Source organism: Medicago sativa, chromosome 1, assembly GCF_051527215.1.
Source record: "Medicago sativa cultivar Bolivia chromosome 1, Bolivia_mono, whole genome shotgun sequence".
Lineage (NCBI taxonomy): Eukaryota > Viridiplantae > Streptophyta > Magnoliopsida > Fabales > Fabaceae > Medicago > Medicago sativa.
The window spans coordinates 10,519,829-10,536,347 of record NC_140749.1 but is presented as its reverse complement, the minus strand read 5'-3'; the positions used below and the strand labels follow the sequence as shown (position 1 = coordinate 10,536,347).

Here is a 16,519-nt window from a genome sequence, read left to right as displayed (position 1 = left end):
ATTACACACTTCTCTATAATTTCACAAGTAAGATTGCCCCTATAAGAAAATATACTTTATGTTCTCTTCACCGTCCACTTTTATACGCCAATTAAAGTATACTACTAGAGCCTTCCATTTCCCCCTCAAAATAATGAGAGAATCTATCTATACTCATGAATTTGATACCAATTTCCTCATCAACACCAAAAAGAAGAGAAAAAAAAAATACTACTAATGAAAATAAATTACAGCATCCCGTAAGTACAACTTAGACGGTAAAAGACAAGGACATTTAATTCGAACCTACAATTTCTCACTTCTCTACACTTAGTATATGTGTGTTTTGCCGTTATCTTGGCCCTGAAAGTCTAACAGCAGAGAGATATGCATCACTATTCCCCTCTGTTGGTTCTGAAGAAGTGCCACTCTCACTTGTTGGTCTAAGCAAATTTAAATAAAATTTAGAACCTAATGGAGACCCATTTGGTACCTTAGGAACTTCACATAGACCCTCAAGCATTTGTACAACTTTATTCATAGAAGGCCTCAAACACATATCTTCTTGTATACACAAAAATGCAACATTCAAAGCAATCTCAACTCTCACATCATTTTCACATATTTTCACCTCAGGATCAATTAAATCTTCCACCTTCCCTTGTTCCATCATCTTATACGCAAAAGAAGGAAAATGTGATTTCTCCGAATTTTCTTTAGGATCATAGTTTTTCCTTCCTCCAATAATCTCTAACAACACCATTCCATAGCTATAAACATCACTTTTCTCTGATATAGCATAGTTTGTGATCCATTCTGGTGCTAAATAACCTCTTGTTCCTCTCATTGTTGTAAAAACATGGCTTTGTTCGCGGTTCATGAGCTTCGCAAGACCGAAATCGGATACTTTGGCTTCGAAATTATCATCTAAAAGCACATTTTCTGGTTTAATATCACAATGAACAATCTTTGAGTCACAATCTTCATGCAAATAAGCTAGTCCTTTAGCTGTTCCTAGTGCAATTTTGTACCTTGTGTTCCAATCCAAAGATAATTCTTTATTTTTTTTGAATATCCATTTATCCAAAGAACCATTTTCCATATATTCATAAACAAGAAGTTTATGAGATCCTTCTGCACAAAAACCTTTAAGCCTTACCAAATGATGGTGATGAATGCTTCCAATAGTGCTAACTTCAACCTTAAATTCTTTCTTCCCTTGACCAATTCCTTCCAATTTCTTCACAGCTATTTGAGTTTCATCTTTTAGAATTCCTTTATATACCGAACCGAAACCACCTTGACCTAACTTCACCGAGAAGTTATTCGTCGCAGTTTCTAAATCGTTGTAGCTGAAACGGATCGGCATACTAGTTAAACTCTTCAAGAAATCATCATCACCGTCTGAATTCTCGACCAGAGATTCAGGCAAATTTTCCTTTTTCTTTGAGCATTTTAGTCCCACATAGATCATGCCAGAAATGACAAACAATGTTCCTACGACAATGATCACAACAACTATTGACTGCACATTCCTGTTTCTCATTTCTGCTGCGTCTGTTTCTGTGTCACCACTTCCGTCTCTTGAGACTTTAATGTAAGAGACAAAACCAGAATCATTATCAGTTTTCACAAAGCTCCCAATCCTATCTAAAAGGTAACAGTTTCCTGAACTGCTTTGAAAGAACATAGCAAGACATGAGCAGTTTTCACTGCAAGAATTTTTGCAACCAATCAAATCAGTTTTCGAAGAAGGTGGAAGAAATCCAAGTGCAAAGTAATTGAGTCCATCATCACCTTTAACGAGCTCAACGGAACTTTTCGAGTTACAAGGCGAAACAAAACCCGGTTCACAACTAGGACTGGAGCTAAGAACAGAAGGGCAACTGCATTTTTTGTCACCAATGCATATGTTATAAGGTCCACAAGGTTGTGGTGTACTACAAGAATCTTGAGGTATTCTTGTTGTTGATGAACCACTTGAGCCTTTATTATTAAGATTGGTGAAAGTTATGAAGCCATCACTTCCTAAAACTGCTATCCAAGTTGCATTTGCAGCATCAGAAAAAATAAATTGCCACAGCAATGACTTCCTTTTGTCATGGAACTTCCATGAATTTGCATCAAGTGTTGCAAAAGCTACATCGTCGCCGTTTTCATTAGCTATTTTTCGGATATCTTTTTGCATAGACCAATAAGGCTGTGGAGATTGTAAACCTGTGGAAAGAAGAACATTACCAGAATGTGATTCAATTTCAAGGACATAGGTGAAATTGTTAGAATCGGGTTCACTGATAAGTTTCATTCCTTTCGTGAAGTTTTGCATTGGTAATAATGTATCTGTTGGATGATCAAAACTTTGCCAAATCACATTACTATCATTTCCAAGCAAAACTAAATTTCCATTGTCTTGTAATTCCATTGAAGAAACTTTCATGCCACTTGTATTTGTTGACCAAACCAAATTTCTTCCTTTTTGTAAAAAAGCATTACCCTTTTCATCAAACAGAAACTTATCAGAATTAGAAACAGGAAATTCTCTATTTGCAGTCCAAACAACTTTTGTGCTATCCATGTGGACTATTGCAAGTAGAAACAATGTGTTGTCATTTGAAGTTGTGACAAAGCCAAAACCAAATTCTTGTTTGTTTGACACAAGAAATTTTCCATTCCTATCAATCCAATTCATTTGAGAGCCTTCAAATCCTGGTGAGATCTTTCCAATCCGTTGAATACCAGCGAAAACCAAAACTACCTCAGACAAAAGCATGATACACAAACATAACCATAGGGTATTCACAATATGGAAAAGAGGCCAATGATTTCTCATGGTTTTGTAGTTCTACTCCAACAGCCAATTCTTATCTGAGGATTTTTTTCGGTCTTAGAGTTCGGAGATAAGTAAAGTCTGACCGAGAATTGTTTCAGTCAAGGTTCGAATTCTAGTACTTCTATGTGAGGAAGAATTGTTTGACTAGAAACTCATCAATCACCCTTTGTCAAATTACTTGGTTCTTATATGAGGTATTTATATATCATAAAGAAGCAAAGCAAAAAACTATGGAATTCATGAAGAGAGAAGAGGGTTGAAATAGGACATAAACATGTTTTAACATGAGTTTGTATAAAAAAACAAAAACAACTTTTTAAGGTGGATTTTCTACCTTGACCACATAGTGGAAAAACAATATGGCATAGACAAAAAAATGGAATTCATGAATATGATAGAAGAGGGTTGAATTATGTTATCTTGGCTACATAGTGGAAAAGCAATATGGAAGAAAGAAAAAGAAAAGACAGAAAAGAAAGTGGAAAATATAAAAACACACACAAAAATGAAAAGAAACTTTGTTGACACTTGAATTGACCAACTAAGGTTTACCTCAACATGATGAATGAGTCTTGGTTTCACACATGATGAAGTGTGGATGCATATGGGAAAACTAATATAAGAAAGAACAGAAAAATTATGGTAAGAACATTTGAAGAGATGTACTATTGTTTTCTTTGACTATGAAACAATGGATTGTTTGTGCACGTGAAGTGTTAGGAAACACATGAATATTGTTGTTTTGTTGGTATGAATCTTTCACAACAATTTTGAAGCAAAGTGTTGCAAAAAAAGAAGGATAATAGAGAAGAATGATGTGAATGAATGTACAGCTTAAAAAGGCTGGCACTTGGATATTTGTTTGTGTATAGTATGATATGAGGTGAGATTCATATAGTTGCAAGCCAATAGATTTTTTTGCTTTGTTTTTCTTCATTAAAATTTGAAATTAAAATTGCAAAAAATTGAGACCACTTTGATTAAGATTATGATGCACTAAAGAAACATACATAAATGCACCCGCAAATGGGTGGTTGAAAATTTATTAGTCTTGCAATGAATGTTTGGCTTACCTTGTACGTAAATCACTACTGGCGTGTTTACTTTTCTCTAAACATTGAGCTTTGGGGCTTTATTTTTGCAATGAATGTTTGGCTTACTTTGATGACTTCTTCCAATTGCTCCATCTGTCCTTATATCTAAGCCTCCATTTGACTTTATTTTTGTCCCTAAATGTAAACCCCCGTTCAAATTACTAGGTGCATTTATTATTATTTTCCTAAACATACCCCTAATTAATACTACTAACTTGTCTTGAAATATGAAAAACCAAATTTAATACACATACAAACAAAGGACAATTTGGTAATATTAACACATAAAACAGACACATTAATTACACTGACAACATTTCTTAAGAAATGTGAAAAAGACAATGGGTGCCTACATTAAGGGATGGAGGGAGTATTTAAGGTCTACATGACACACGTTAAGAAATTTAAAAGGAACAACACAAATTTTAATTTATGCATGACTTTTAAAATAAAATTTGTATTACGAGTGTTAAGTGCCAAATCTAATTTAATACACTCTTTTTAATCTCAACATGTTACTTTAGTATTATTTCCGTCTCAAAATATAAACAAATATTGATCAAAGAAAGTTGTTGTATTTAGAAAGAAAAAAATTGGATCAATTACATCAACTTTCTTTAATTCATTTTTCTTTATATCTTGGGACTGAGGGGATATTTATTTATATATTTGAATTCATTTTGAGTGTTTGGTTTGGCTAGATAGACTTTCGCAACTACAAATCAATGTTTGAATCTTCACTATAAGGCATTCATATTTGTGATACGTCTTAAATATGATTATTTCTACCGTAACGAACTATAAAAATATATTTTAGAGTTTTTTAGAGATTTTGTATACACACATACTCCAATATCGCTTTTAATGATTAGAGTAAAAAGTATTTTGGTCAACACGGGTTTGATAAGCATTTAATGATTAGAGTAAAAAGTATTTTGGTCAACACATAGATGTATCTACCCAATATCGCTTATATGAGATAACACATGTCTCTTCTAACTTAACCAATGTCTTGGATTCGAATTCAGCCTTGAGCATGCAGCAGCATTAAAACTCTTAGAGAGAGTTTGCTGCCTATTTGGGTCCCACAATGCTCGAGGGATTAGTCTTCGCAGTTACACACGGAAGATACCCGATTTAAAAAAAAACATATAGATGTGTCTTCACCCGATCAAAAACATTTGGATCAAACAAAAGAACCACTTTTACAACCAAGGTCTTGGATTCGAATTCAGCCTTGAGCATGCAGCAGCGTTAAAACTCTTAGAGAGAGCTTGCTTCCTATTTGAGTCCCACGATGCTCGAGGGATTAGTCTTCCCAATTGCACACGAAAGATACCCGATTTAAAAAATAAAATAAAAAAATGTATAGATGTGTCTTCACCCGATCAAAAACATTTTGATCAAACAAAAGAACCACATTTACAGATTTTTATCCATTTGTTTGAGATTTTAAGGAAAATATGTCCATTCAAAGAAAAAAAATCTAAAAGTTGTTTAAAATGATAAGTTGTTTTGATCGAGCTGTTTCTCTTAAAAATATTTTTTTATAACTGTTTTTTATATAAAAAGGTAATTTTCATTACGGCAGACAAACATATTGCTTTTTTCTTTCGGTCTCTAAATGATTTGATATCGGTTTTTTTAGAGTTTAATGGTGGTAGGTTGATGGTTCAAAATAATTTTACACGCACAATCAATCAAAATATTTTGAATCGCCACATCAATTAATATTTTTAATTTACGTGGCAATTTAAAATGTTTTGATTGATCGTGTGTGCAAAATTATTTTGGACTGTCAACTCACCACCATTAAACTTTTTTTTTATATACATAATTTGTGAGAAACGGATCCTAAAATATTATATAATCAACCAAAATTCACATTCAATTAGTAAGATTGAAAGATCACCCATCGTGTATTTGCTTTGGTACATATGCATGTGACAAGGGACCAGCAACAGCAAATAATTTCGAAGGATAGGTATGTCCTTAAATTCATCACCCAACAATTAATATTAATTATACGAGTAGTACTTAGTAAATTCTACCATTTCAATAATGTTTGTCAATAGTACTATAGTATCTCTTGAGGTGATAAACCCTCACAACAACCATATCTCTTAATAAGTCCCTCAAAAAAAAAAAAAAACCATATCTCTTAATTCATTGAGGTTCATAAGGTCATCCCATCTATATAATCTATATCTATATAATAAATAAATAATGACATGCATGAAATTAATAGCTATAGTTATACATCATTCGTTTCACTCATATATATCGATCATACACGTGTCATACTCGCTAACTTAAATTAATATATGCAAGTTCGTGGTGGTTCATTTATATATTTTGTAGATCCACAACTATAATATTTGGAAGATCGTTTTGTTAGGTGTTGCGATTTGTGGAACGTTTTGTTATGCAATGCAAGATGGACACTTGGTCTCATATCATTATGAGTGAAGTCGGGGTGTAGGGCCATCTAATCACTTTCCTATACTATATATGTATAATTGATGTCGTGGGGATAACGTGAATTCGTAGGAGATTTCTTTATAAGCAAAATATAATGATAACACACTAATCAATCAATGTGTTATACGTTTGAGATTTAGATCATAATGAGCAAAATACAATCCAGTAAATCCATTTTCCCTAACCCAATGGCTTCAAATATATTTTCTTAGAGTCGATGACATGTAGTTGGTGGTGATTTTTGTACGTTAGTAAAGGAGATGTTCTATAATCCAAGATTGAGAGTTGAGACCCAAATAGAAGCATGCTTGATTTATTTTGTTGTGCATGAGAGACTTTTCATTTTATATATGAGAAATTAAAAATTTGATATATAGGGTGATGACAATCAAAATTGATTTGGATAAAATTTATGATAACATAAACTGATTTTAGCAAGCATACTTTGAAAGATGTTGGCTTTTGAGCTTGGATTGACGACTTGATATACCGTTGTGATTTGCCAAAAAAAAAAATGCTATGGAATGGAGAAGTCTTAAAAGAATTTACCCTTGATTGTAGAATGAGACAAGGACATCCTATAAAAAATAAGAGAAATGTTAATTTGTGCCCTCAAGCACAAGTTAAGAAAACATTGAAAATTGTGCATTCAATATTCTAGAAATTTAAAATCTTATATTTTCAAGACATAATTTATACTAATTTAATTCCATTTTTAGATTTTTAACTTGTACCCTAAAATGAAATATGATCTTCTTGTCTCAACTCTCTTTTAAGATTGAACTATGTCGTCATACTTTCATGGGTTAAATAAATTTTTCGTCCCTATAAATATAGCGAATTTTGATTTTTGTCCCTATAAAATTAAACTTAATGTTTTCATCCTTACAAAAAAAATTATTTTGATTTTCGTCCCTAATGAATATAATTTTGACGTGTTTATGACATTTTTTGAACTTAATATTAATATATAAATGTCGAATATAATAAACGGACACAACATGAATACAATTTGAACATAAAAGAGTTATAATTTTGACATTTATATGAACATAAAGTGGTCATTAAGGACGAAAAACAAAATAATTTTTTTTGTGAGGATGAAAACAATCAATTTAATTTTTTAGGGATAAAATCAAAATTCGCTATATTTATAGGGATGAAAAACTTATTTAACCCTACTTTCATTAACTAATATCGAAGCAGAAGTCAAACCAAGGCATTTCATGATCCATTTCTTCCACTTACCAGAAAATTCATCGTCAACATAACATCCTCCAAGTAAGCCGAATCAACCAAATCAAAGCTTTTTCAAAGTTGACTTTGAAGAGAATAAGTTATCTCTTCAATATTTTAGATCCATCAACAATATAGTTTGCAATTAAAATTTCATCTAAAATTTGACATCCCTTTACACAAACAGTTTGAGTTTCTGAAATGATTTTAACATTGATCAATTTCAGCCTATCCGCTAAAATCTTTGCAAAAGTTCGTACATACAGCCAACCAAAGATATTGTATGGAATTCTTTTTGAAGACTATTAATTTCTTGAATCAGAACTATGAAGGTGGAATTTGAGTCTTTCACTAGCTTACTATCATAGCATGAATCTCGTTAAAAAAAGTGGAAAAAATATTACTCCCTAAGTTTTAAATTATATGTCATTTTAGTAAAATTTGTTTGCTCTAAAATTAACTAATAAATAATATGAAAATAAACAGATAATTAATATGAAAATAAACAGTAATTATTTATTGATATTGTAAATTGACTTAATATGAAAAATAACTAATAATTACTCCCTTATATACAAAATTAACTATGTGAAATTCCTATATATAATTTGATACATATGGAGTGTTTAATATCAACCCATAATTCCTTTAAGTCAAAATCAACCCATTAGGACCAGTAGGGATCTTAACACCATCATAATCCGTGGCAGCTTGCTAAACTTCTTCATCAAAAAGGTTTCTAACCAAACAGGTCAACATTTTGAAATAGAAGTTGTTCACACTAGGTATGTTTGAATTGGTTGATGAAATGTTGGAAAACTGAATTTCTAAAACCTTCAACTATTTGTCAAAAAAATACCTTCAACTACGTGTTGCTCAGGTGCCTTTATTGTTGAGCAGCAACACTTACGTCATGTTTAGAGGTTGGATGACTGTCAGAAGTACACGGAATCACCATAAGAGAAAGTCCTCTCATTTTAGTCACTATAATGCAAATAAACAAAGACTATATATATATATATATATATATATATATATATATATATATATATATATATATATATATATGGTTAATATATTAGTCATAGCGTTTTTTTTTTTTTTACGATAATATAATATATGGTTATTCCTTTTCTTTTTGAGGTGATAATAGTATATTCTTAAAACCCCAGAATTTGAGATATTCATAATGAATTCTGAAAAACTCAATCTCTAGTTTAGAAATTTCCGAAAAACTCAAATTGTGAAACTTATTTTTTGCTATCGAATTCTTAATCTACTTAGGATATACTCCCTCCGTCTATAAATTATAGTCGTTTAAGGTTTGTGCACGGTTATTAAAGAAATGATTAGTTGGGTTGATTTTGATAGTAAAATTAGTGTCATTTACTAAAACACCCTTATTAATTGTAGTTAGTGGAGTAGTTAAGTTGGATGAAATTCAATAAATAAGGGTATATTAATGGAAAAAAAAATAATAAATACTGCATTGGTATTCTAAAGTGACAATTATTTTGAGAAAAAGAAAAAATTGTAAAATGACAATTATTGTGAGACGGAGGGAGTATTTCATTTAAATTAGAGAAGTAAAGTGAAATTACGAAGGAAAAGAAAGAGAATAAAAATATTTCTAAGCGGAAATGAGTAAGTTAAGAATTTTAGAAAAAATGTGGTGCAAAAGTTTAAGATCCTTTAGAAAAAAATTAACAAAAAGGCGACATATAACTCAATCAGTCCCTTTAAACTATACTGATTAAATATAGAGAATGTGATTCTCACGTGTCTCATCTTGGTGAAATTGAAGGAGGGTACAATAACCAACCATCTGCTTTATTTTGAACTTTGTCGCATCAACCAAATAATTGTAAAGGAAGGCAAAATCCGCAACACCCTAGAACCACTCGTTCACTTTAGAGATGTCTTGAAAGTATTATAGGTACATGAAATCTACATAGTATGAACTCATATGAGTGAATATAATGCAGTCGAACATGTATTCCAGATATGCTCTTATATACTTATTCATGTGACGATCTTAAACATGCTCTAATCCTTTTCTCAATCTCATACTGATTTGCCTTGATTAGATTATCATGGTAAATTTCTTGAAGCCAAGAGAATGTTATATGAGCCTCTAGCCTATGGCTCTACTCCCAAGAACTCAATTAACCATTTAGTTGCATCGTCATCGATTACTTTTTTCCCATATTGTAAATGCACTTCAAATGTTTATCAAATTACTGAAAAATACAAAGGAAAAGTAACTACAAATAACTATAATGAACATTGCAGCAACCAAGTTTTCAATTACACAAAAATACGTTTCCCTTTCTCTCTTGTGAGCCGTCACCAAAACCATAGTTTTCTTCTCCTTCATCCATCAAAAGGGGTGATTTAGGGTCAATTTTTGACCCAAAATCACCCCTCTAACTCGTTTTCCTCTTTCCCTTTTATTGAAATAAGTGATTTTCACATCTATTTCGTTTTTTATTTTGTTGTCTTCGTGCGACGTTAGTTTGTTTGTCGTCTTTGTGTGACCTTGTTTGTCTTTCTTGTTTCTCTCAGGTATTTGATCGGTTCAGATTGTTAGATCAGCTTTGATCCAGTGCAAATTCAATCAATGACTTTGGCGTCATCCACGTTGCAGATTCAGAGACATTGTTATTTCAGAGATTTAAATATAGTCATATATGTAGGCATTTGTACTTTGTCGCGTTTTATGTTATTAACATGGATACTGTGAGTCTGTTCACAGTTTCATCCTTTTTGTTTTTAGCGAATTTGCACTATACGATGTACTCTATCAATTTGAATAAATGAATATCATTTGTTTTTGTCAAAAAAAAAAAATAATTGCAGCAACCAATTATGGAATGATTTTAGGCTTTTATATGTGTTTAGTCCCTGCAAATAGGGCTCATTTAAAAAATGGTCCATGTATTCCTTAATCCTGGAATTTTGCCCTAAATTTGGTCCCTCGAGTCATATTTCGCTGAGGTGGCAGTGATTAGCTGACGTGTCCGGTGTTAATTGGAATCAGTGGTTGCTGACTCATATTTTTGACTTGAAATGGACAAAAATGCCCTTAATAAATTCAGAACATGATGAAAGGACTATTTTGCCCTTGTCTTCTACCTCCTTCCACCTCCCCTCTCCCTCTTTTCACCGCCACAGCAGCCACCAGCATCAGGGTAAGCTCCAATTGATTTCAAAAGCTTAATCGCTTCCTTAGTCTTCTCAACACCTTCAGCAGAATCACCAACAACAAGAGGAAGCTCAGGAACCGTTTCGATCTGGTGACCACGAGTGAGAACGAGTGAAGGAATAGCAGAAGCAGCTATAGCGGAAACAACAGCGTAACATTTCTGATTCACATTGATCGGCACGGTGGGTACCACCTCCGGCAACACGAGGGATACGGGAGACAGCACGTCCGATACCCCTATGCCAGCATTAATGATCAAATCAGGTTTCAAAGCTTGAAAATCAGCATATGTAACAAGAGCAGAAGATATGGTGCCAACACTATCAACCCCATAAGAAGGATCTTTTCCAGGCCAAATCAAGTTCAAATTGAGACTTTTGAATTTCCCATGATAACGTACCCAAGGAACACCTTCTGGAAATCAAAGGATAATCAAATGATATTATTAATTAATTAACACAATCATCGTCGGCGGTAGCATCTGATTGTTGCACAACATCCATTGTAGTCTTTTCTTTTCTTTTCTCTATTTTCTATTCTTTTGAACACATGGGTATAATGGTCTTTTCGCGTTTGTCTGTAAAGCCCAGGGGTATTTTAGTCCTTTCACACCAACTTTTGATGAATCAGCAAGCCGCCTACCAAATCAGTGCCGTGGCAGTCATTAAATGGGCTGAGGGACCAAATTTTAAGTGATTAGTAATTGCAGTGGCAAAATGCTATGATTAACGAATTCATGAGCCAAATTTTAAATGACCGCTATTTGCAAGGACTAAACACATATAAAAGCCAATGATTTTAATATGAAACAATTGTAATGGTTTTTGTGGAAACACACTGGCGGAATAATAGCAATGACTATAATGGCTTTAGTTAAGAATTATGCAGGCTGGTATAATACTCAATTAAATTAGTGCTTCTATCTATTAATTAATTTCAGTTTAGAGATGGTTCGACAAGAAAATAGAACAAAGAATGAAAAAGGCGACTTTTCAATTACGAACACAGTTGGTGCAAAACTCACTAAACTTGTTTTATGCTTTGATTCTATTCCAAGGAAGAAATATATGCGTAATTAAATAATCATGGAATGCAAAACCTGATTGAAAAATCCATTCATGATAGCACTAAGGTTCAATATCTACCAAGCATGAATATGACTAGGTCCCCTTACCATTTTGTTCATATCTCAGTATATTGTTGGAGGAACCTTTGAAACTAATTATCTACCTAGTGATATTCTTAATCTTGTTGTTTTCAGAAAAATTTACTCTTCTACCGCGCATTACCTTCAATAATCTAATAGTGGTATTTTTTTGGGTTATTTTTTTTGTCCTTTTGTCATTCGAATCTCATATGATATCAATAATAATTTTTCCATTTTAAAAAATATAACAAAAAAATAATAATCATGATTCGTATGTTACAGTTGGCCGATGATTTGATATTAAAAATGAAATGATTTGAATTCATATTTTAGAAAATTCATAATAACTATATAATATTTTCCATCTCGCGAAACATTTTTATTTTATAAACTTAAATAATAATTTTAATTTTTCAACAAATCATATTTATCACATCACTTAATATATTGCCTTTTTTATTTTTACGTCAAGTAAAAAACGACAAACTACAATGGATACTTCAACTATGTTGAACATCATCATTGTTAAAATTTTACTAGACTTTTTTTTTTTGTCAAGTGGCCTAGCGGCTAGAGAAATTCACCTTTAAGGTGAATAAGTGGGGTGTCCGGGGTTCGAATCCCGACCCTTGCATATAATATGCATTATCCCTTACCAAGTGAGCTAATCTCACGGGGACTTTTAATTTTAAAATATATAAAATAATATGAACATAATTAATTCAAATTCTTGGAATTATCCAGTACAATTTATCTAACAATTGCTGAATAAGCAAATATATATAATTGGAAAAAGAATAATTTTTTTTTAACAATGAATTATCTTCCATATAAGCCTTGAAAAAGATTTGTTGAAAATCTCTCAATCCAGTAAATATTTTATTGTAATGAAAAGTCACAACGTTTGAAAAAAAATCGCGTCTTGAAAATATATTCACAAAATATGAGCGGAAATATACTCACAAAATTTGCCTATAAAATAACTTATTCACGCCCAATTCCAATGTACCATTTCTTAGTCTAAATTTACAATCACGCTCACCCACCCTTTTCTTTTCTCTCCTTTTGTGCTTCAACCATGTCAAGTGGAAGGAAAAGCCGAGGTCGCCAAAAGATTGAGATGAAAAAAATGAGCAACGAGAGCAACTTGCAAGTGACTTTCTCGAAGCGCCGTAGTGGGCTCTTCAAGAAAGCCAGTGAGCTTTGCACTCTCTGTGGTGCAGATGTTGCTCTCGTTGTTTTCTCACCTGGGGAGAAGGTATTTTCATTTGGCCAACCCAATGTTGATACGGTCATAGATCGTTATCTCTCTCGAGTCCCACCTCAAAACAATGGTACCATGCAATTCATTGAGGCTCACCGTAGTGCCAACGTGCGCGAGCTCAATATTCAGTTGACTCAGATCAACCAACTATTGGACAATGAGAAGAAACGCGCTGAAGAGCTGAGCCACTTGCGCAAGGCAACCGAGACTCAATTTTGGTGGGCTGGTTCCGTTGATGGGATGAATATGGCCCAACTTGAATTTTTCAAAAAGGCTTTGGAGGAGATTAAGAAACTTGTTGCACATCATGCTAATAGACTTGTAATCCAGGGAGCTCCTACTCAAACCTTTCCATTTTTTGTTGGAAATGGTTCATCCTCTAACATGCCTCTCGATCATCAACCAAATCCTCCGCAAACTCAAATATTTCCAGCACAATTTTTTCAGAACCCTATGTTGCAACCTCATTTGTTTGGTTTCAACAATATGGGGGGAGGAGGTGGATATGGACCCTCCGGATTCTTTTGATCTGAGCCCTTGGATCGACCTTAAGATGCCCGTGTTAATTATTTTTGTGTTTTTATGTTTCGTGTTGTTTTAAATTATTTCAAGCACACAAGCTTAACCTAGTTTCAGGTATTTGACTTGGTTAGGACTGAGTCTTAGTCTTATTGGGTCTTTCATTGTCTTTGTTATCTGGTTGGAAGTTGAAATTGTAATTGTGTTGTATTATTTATTATTTAAATAAAGGGCATCTTATTTATCTATATTTTCATATCGCTTCAAAATTTTATTTAATCTTTTTAAATCCAATATGAATTTGTTTCATTCCCTCATCATTTTTCAATCATCAGTTGGGCGTTTCAAAATCATGATCAAGTGTAAAAAAAGTGGATCAGAGGATAACAATTAGTATTTGTGTTAAAATCAATTAAAAGTTATGAGATAATTTACATATTTTTTGGTTTTTCACAATTTATTTCCATTGAAGATAATCCTATTCGAGGTATGTTAGACATAAATGTGGATACATCTTTTAGCCTGCCACAATTTACATCTTTTGAAATTAATCTTACTTCTCAGTATACAGGCTGCAACATGTTTACTAAATGTTGACAACAATAACATATCAGAGGGATGACATGAAATTAACTAATCACTTTCTACTAGCTCAACATCTCGTGGTGACGGCGCTTACATCTCATCATCAACCTCTTATGCTTGTGAATTAAAGGCCTCGCCATAGTTTTAACCTCTCCTAATCCGACCCCGTTTTCGAGGATCATTTTTCTCATGCTATATGCATACGAAAATATGCAATACCTTCATACCACGTCATAATCTACTAACATCTTCAACCATATATAAAACAACCAACAACAAAAATTTAAATAAAATTTTCATTCAAACATTTGGTCAAACACTTAGAGCACAAAAATAACATTCACATTCTTAAAAAAAAAAATTAAATACCATATTTAGAATTTTCAAACAACAACTAAATATCCATGTTCTAGCCTGGTAAAGAGTCCAACCCACCACCAATTAGGTCCCCACTTCAACATAGGTCCAAATGATCAAAATTTTCTTCTCGGATCCTCTACGACTCCTAGAAACTCATAACAATTATCAGTTACAATATGAGAAATGATATTTTGACAACCACTTTTTGACAACTTTTGGACAACTTTCTCTCTCATACTCACATGATGTTGTTATCCTCTCTCTTCCTTTTTCTCTCTCCATTGTTTTTGGCCAATAAGAAGTGAGAAAAACAAGGTTGTCAACAAAGTTGTCATCAAATGGATGTCAAAATATCATTACTCTTACAATATTGATGGACGTCTTATGTAATGGATCTCTATTACTACACAAAGGCCTCTCGATGCCTATATAAGCATGCCTCCATCCTCATCTTTTATTATCGCTCATGCACTAACTTGAGCGTCAGAGTGTCTTAAATAGACACCCTCTCCTCCTCCTTAGATTCCGACCACCGCCTGTTCCATCATCGGAGCACCTCCTTCACCGGCCCACCACCATTGTGAGTATCTTTATCCTCTTCAATTAAATTTTTTGTTTGTTCCGAACAATCCATATTCACAATGCTTAAATAAATCTAAATGCCCTAATTTTTCTAAACAAATGCTAAACAGTCCTAAACTTTAACAAACACAAAATGAGAAGAAATTGACATTTATTTGTTGGATTTGAGAATAAATGTGACAAGAAATGCGATAATTTTGATGTTTGTTTGATGAAAATCAATGGATGAAGGAAGTAGAGTAATGTCAACAACACATATTTTAACACACATTTTTCAACGCACTATCTTTGATTGGTTAAAATTCACATGTGACCCACCAAATTTATATGGGACCCACATGATTTGGTGGGAACCATGTGAATTTTAACCAATCAAAAAAAAATGTGTTGAAAACTGTGTGTTGCTAACATTCCTCGAAGGAAGAATATGGTTTGGTTGTAAAAAGATCATTTTTTGTTTTAAGAGAAATGTCACACATATGAGAAATAACTATTATGTTCTTATTACGGAACCTATCAAAACATATATTCCAATAGGATCGAAACGTAATGTTTCAAAAAAATATCTATGGATGCATTTGATCGATTAAAAAAATAAGGGATATGACATGATAACTTCAATAGTATTATGTTTGATTGTAAAACTATTCTAGCGATATGACAAACTAGGGGACAAGAAACAAGACAAAAATTGAATTTCTTATTCTTTCTAAATTACAACACAACTTTTTGTAGTTGTTTAGAATATCAAAATAGACTTTTGTCCATCAAACATTATATAAGATAAAAAAAAAAAACCAATACTACAAAAGTTTATCACTTGTTCTCTTTAAACAACAAATTTGTCATGTGTTGTTCTCCTTTGTGTGTACTCCCTCTGTTCATCACTTACACAATGAACTTAAAAAGTCAATCGTTTCTTATAATAATGACATGAGGAAGTATAATTTAAGGAGACCCTATATTTTTTGGGTTACGCTAACAAATTCTCCAAAGACACTTGTTAAAGAAATCAAAAGTAGCATGTTTGCATCGGATTCAACAATATTTTGACTTTTGAAAATTTTAATAATCACTTTTCATCATTTTTCAATAAAATATTTATATTTTCTTCCTCTTATCCAATGCCCCCAAAGATACTACTCTTTTAACATTTCCCATCTTTTTTTAATAAATACAATCTAGTCACTTTATTGTGAACCTTTGATAAATTAAACTGAAGAGAATTTTGTTATCC

The 16,519-nt window shown here is 32.6% G+C and overlaps 2 pseudogenes across 1 annotated transcript; one reads left to right on the top strand and one right to left on the bottom strand.

The window, feature by feature from the left end:
• Positions 1–117: 117 nt before the first annotated feature.
• LOC146952547 (G-type lectin S-receptor-like serine/threonine-protein kinase SD2-5 pseudogene) lies at positions 118–3,675 on the bottom strand (annotated as a pseudogene). The gene has a single exon (XR_015006755.1). The product of XR_015006755.1 is annotated as a G-type lectin S-receptor-like serine/threonine-protein kinase SD2-5 pseudogene (transcript).
• A 9,375-nt stretch (positions 3,676–13,050) lies between these two features.
• On the top strand, positions 13,051–13,887 carry LOC146952546 (agamous-like MADS-box protein AGL62 pseudogene; annotated as a pseudogene).
• Positions 13,888–16,519: the final 2,632 nt, after the last annotated feature.